Genomic DNA, 4,749 nt, shown 5'->3' with positions numbered 1-4,749 from the left:
GGAGCGGCGGGGGAGCGGCGGGGGGCGGGAGGAGCCGCGGGAACGAACGGGGGGAGAGGGAGGAGGAGCTGCGGGAAAACGGGGGGAGAGGCGCGGGAGGAGCTGCGGGAATAACGGGGGGAGAGGGAGGAGCCGGGAGGGGCGGGGGCGGCCGGAGGGAGGGAGGGAGTTGTGGGATCGGGTGGGGTGGGGTGGGGTGGGGTGGGATGGGATGGGATGGGATGGGATGGGATGGGATGGGATGGGATGGGATGGGATGGGATGGGATGGGATGGGATGGGATGGGATGGGATGGGATGAGGGGCGGTCCAGGGGGTCCAGAGAAGGAGGGGTCTGGGGGTGTGGGATGGGATTGGGGGAGTTCTGGGAATGGGGGTGGGATTGGGGGGGAATGGGGAGGGGTCCTGGGTGGGCGGGGGGGGAATCTCCTGAGGGGAGGGGAAAAGGGAAGGGAAGGGAAGGGAAGGGAAGGGAAGGGAAGGGAAGGGAAGGGAAGGGAAGGGAAGGGAAGGGAAGGGGATTTGGGATGGGAAGGGGATTTGGGATGGGGTGGGATCAGCTGGGGCGGGGAGGGGCAGGAAGGGGTCGGATCGAGGGAGGACAGGGTCGTCTATAGGGACAGGGGGTCAGTAGGGTCTATAGGACATCAGGGGTTTTATAGTGGGGTCAGGGAGTCTATAGGAGGGGTCGAGGGTCTAAAGTGGGGCCAGAGGGTTTATAGGGTGGCCAGGGGGTCCGCAGGGAGTTCAGGGATTCTGTAGTGGGGCAGGGCGGGGTGGTCGGGGGTTCTGTAGTGGGGCAGAACGATTTAAAGGGGAGTCAAGGGGTCCATAGGGGGGTCAGTGGGCCTGTAGCGGGGCAGGGCGGTTTGTAGGGTGATCAGGGGATCCATAGGGTGGTCAGTGGGTCTGTAGCGGGGCAGGGCGGTCTGTAGGGTGGTCAGGGTGGGCGGGTCTCTGTAGGGGCGGTGACAGGGCCTGGGTGGAGCTGTCCGCGGTGCTGAACCCAGGGCAGGGGAGCAGGGGCCATACGGGGGGCAGAGGGGCTGTAGGGCGGGTCTGTAGGGGATCCCGAAGCTCTGTAGGGGCCCTGAGGGATCCATGCGAGGCTCGGGGGGTCTATGGGGCCGGTAAGAGGGGGCAGGAGCAGTGCGGGGACTGGGAGCAGAGCACAGGGGTCTATAGGGCATCGGGGGGATCTATAGGGGATCCGGGGAGTGTATAGGGGACCGGGGGGCCTACAAGGAGGTCAGGTCTCTATAGGGGATCGGGCCCTATGGGGCGCTCTATGGGGTCGCTCTGCAGGGTCGCTGAGCGGGGCCGGGCGCCGCGCAGGGCCCGCGAGCGGAGCTGTCCCTGGTGCTGACAGCGGGACCGGACAGCGGCCGCCGCTGGGGCCGCAGGGGACACCGGGGACGGTCCCAGTTCCGGCGGTGGGCAATGGGACCCCCGCACTGCCACCCGTGGGATGTGGGGTCCCTCAGTGCCACCCCTGTGTCCCCCAGTCCCTCAGTGTCTCCGTGTCCCCCAATTCCCTCGATGTCCCCACACCCTCAGTGTCCCCCATGTCCCGAAGCAAGGCCGAGGCCACTTTGGTGCCACCACAAGGCCCAGGGGACACCCAGGGCACCTCAACGCCCCCCATGACCCACTCCTGCCTGTGCCTCTTCCCAAAATTCCCATCCATCCCAACATCCCCATTCATCCATCCATCCATCATCCTTCCATCCATCCATCATCCGTCCATCCATCATCCATCCATCCATCCATCCATCCATCCATCCATCCATCCATCCATCATCCATCCATCCATCATCCATCCATCCATCCATCATCCATCCATCCATCCATCCATCCATCCATCATCCATCCATCCATCCATCCATCCATCCATCCATCCATCATCCGTCCATCCATCATCCGTCCATCCATCATCCATCCATCCATCATCCATCCATCCATCCATCATCCATCCATCCATCATCCATCCATCCATCCATCCATCCATCCATCCATCCATCCATCATCCATCCATCATCCATCCATCCATCCATCATCCATCCATCCATCATCCGTCCATCCATCATCCATCCATCCATCCATCCATCCATCCATCCATCATCCATCCATCATCCATCCATCCATCATCCATCCATCATCCATCCATCCATCATCCATCCATCCATCATCCATCCATCCATCCATCCATCATCCATCCATCCATCATCCATCCATCCATCATCCATCCATCATCCATCCATCCATCATCCATCCATCCATCCATCCATCCATCCATCCATCCATCCATCCATCCATCATCCCTCCATCCATCCATCCATCATCCATCCATCCATCATCCATCCATCCATCCATCATCCCTCCATCCATCCATCCATCATCCATCCATCCATCATCCATCCATCCATCCATCCATCCATCCATCCATCCATCCATCATCCCTCCATCCATCCATCCATCATCCATCCATCCATCATCCATCCATCCATCCATCCATCCATCCACCATCCATCCATTCATCCATCCATCCATCCATTCATCCATCCATTCATCCATCCATCATCCATCCATCATCCATCCATCCATCCATCCATCCATCCATCCATCCATCCATCCAAACATTTCCTTCCCCATCCATCCCAACACCCCCATTCCCAATTTCCAACCCAACATTCCCAGTTTTCACCCCTTTCCCACTCCCATCTTCACCCCAACATTCCCATTCCCATTCACCCCAATATTCCCATTCCCACCTCAATCCCAACATTCCCATTCCCATCTTTGTTCCTTTGGGATTTTGGGACACGGCCCCACCCCAGCAGGGATTTGGGGTGCCAGGAGCTCTCCCCGGGGTGTTTGACTCCCATTCCACAGGGAAAACATTCCATAAAAACCGAGCAGGATCTTCCCAAGCCCAGGGATTCCCAAACTCCCAGTGGGAATTGTGGCTTTAAGGGACTTCAAGGATTTCCAAGGATAAACTGGGCTCGATGCTCCTTTGGGGTCCCGCTCCGGATGTTCTGGATTCCTCTGGCCCCTGCCGAGGCCTGGGCCCGTTTCCATGGAAAATTATCCCAAATATCCCCATTGGCCCAGGCTGAGGCCGCTCCCACTTTTCCCAAGGTTCATTCCCTGGATAACTGGGATGTGCTGGGAATTCTCATGGGGGTGTGAGCACAGAATTCCCAGATTATTGAGCTGGGAAAGAATTCCAAGGTCACCGATCCAAGCTGGGCCTGATCCCCACCAGAGTCCCAAGTGCCACCTCCAGGAATTCCTTGGACACCTCCAGGGACGGTGACTCCAAAGCTCCCTGGGCAGCCCCTGCCAAGGCCTGAGCCCTTTCCATGGAAAACGATCCCAAATCCGGGAGCTGGGCCTGCCCTGGCCCAGGCCGAGGCCGCTCCCTCTGTTCCCGGGGCTCATTCCCTGGAGCAGATCCCGATCCCCGCTGGCTCCTGGCAGGAGCTGGGCAGGCCCAGAAGGACATTCCCGATCCCGGCCCCGATCCCCGCAGAGCTGCCCTGGCCCCAGCCCGGGGCACATCCCACTTTTCCCGGGCTCTCCCTGCACGGATCCCTGGGGGGCTCGGGGGCCCTTCCCGAGGCACTGCCGGCATTCCATGGGCCAGGATCCCACAGTTCCCCAATCCTGGTGGGGCCTGCCTGGGAAGGACCTCCCAGCCCATCCCGAGGAACCCCCAGGATCCAGGAGATCCCACGGGCACAGCCCAGGAAGTTTTCCAAGCATTTCCATTCCCAGGATCCGTGAATTACACCCTGGGCTGATCCCAAACCTTCAGCTCCCAGAATGGATCCAGAGGATCCACCTGGATCTGCCACAGTTCCAAAAAATGGGAGAAATTCCTGCTGGGACAATCCAGCCTGAGGAAAATCCACCCATTCAATCCTTCCCGCTCTCCTTATCCCAAGTTTTCCCTCTTCCCTCTCACTCCCAGACAAGTCCTTCCCACAGAGCCGCTGTGTCTCCTCATTCCCAAATCCCCAAATCCCCAAATCCCCAAATCCCCAAATCCCAGCCTTTCTCGCCATCCAACGCTCACCACTTCCCACCCCAACATGGAACATCAGCTCCTGGAGCAGCAGCTGGTGTGGCTGGAGCTGAGATTCCACCCCCCAAAAAAAAAGGAATTTCCCTTTGGGAAAAGCCAAAGCTGGGAAATCCCGGATCCGGGAGCGCCCGGCACCGTCCCAGCCCCAAGCCAAGCCCAGGCCCGATGGAAATCTGGGAAGCAAAGGGAATGAGGGAGCCCCAGGGCGGCCCAGGGCTTCCAGAAGCTTCCCTGAGAAACCCAGGATGAGCCAGAGCCCGTCCCGAAGGAGCCCTGGAGCCGCCTCTGCTCCAGGCTGAGCCCAAATCCCAAATCCAGCTGGAGTTTTCCAGCCCAAATCCCAAATCCAGCTGGAGTTTTCCAGTCCCCTCCCAAACTCCTCTGGAATTTTCCAGCCCTTCCCAGCCCTGTTCCCTTCCTGACCCCATTCCACCCCTCCAGGGCTCTCCAGGATTCCGGCTGGGGCCTCACCGGGGCCACCTTTGGAAAATTTGAGGAAACTCCTCCCAGAAAATGTTTGGGATCGCCATCCCCACACGGGTTTCCAGCCCCATGGATGTGACACTTGGGGACACAGGAGGGTGGCCTTGCCCTGCTGGATCGATCCCAGGGGATTTTCCAGCCTCAGTTCCCCCCTCCGGGCAGGCTGGCGTGGCAGCA

Source organism: Melospiza georgiana, chromosome 4 (genome assembly GCF_028018845.1).
Source record: "Melospiza georgiana isolate bMelGeo1 chromosome 4, bMelGeo1.pri, whole genome shotgun sequence".
Taxonomy (NCBI): Eukaryota; Metazoa; Chordata; class Aves; order Passeriformes; family Passerellidae; genus Melospiza; species Melospiza georgiana.
Note: the sequence above shows the minus strand (reverse complement) of the source record.